Source organism: Pterocles gutturalis, unplaced genomic scaffold (assembly GCF_000699245.1).
Source record: "Pterocles gutturalis isolate BGI_N339 unplaced genomic scaffold, ASM69924v1 scaffold9081, whole genome shotgun sequence".
NCBI classification, from domain to species: Eukaryota; Metazoa; Chordata; class Aves; order Pterocliformes; family Pteroclidae; genus Pterocles; species Pterocles gutturalis.
In genome coordinates this window covers 34,700-34,935 of record NW_010097905.1, presented here as the reverse complement: position 1 = coordinate 34,935, position 236 = coordinate 34,700, and positions in this window count along the sequence as shown.

The window sequence follows — 236 nt, the reverse complement described above, 5'->3', positions numbered from 1 at the left end:
GTGAGAATCTAGGAAATACTTACAATATAACACATCTTTACATTCTTCCCAGAAAATCATCTTTCTCCAGTCTTGACTGCTACCTGCTATTTCAACTCGGGACTCCAGGAAATAAGTGGATTTTCTGTACAGTCATTCTGTTTTGCATTTCAGCAGGCTTGGGCTCACTGTGATTACTTGAAAAAATTCAAAATAGCCCTGTGAGAATCTAGGAAATACTTACAGAAAGCATCTTT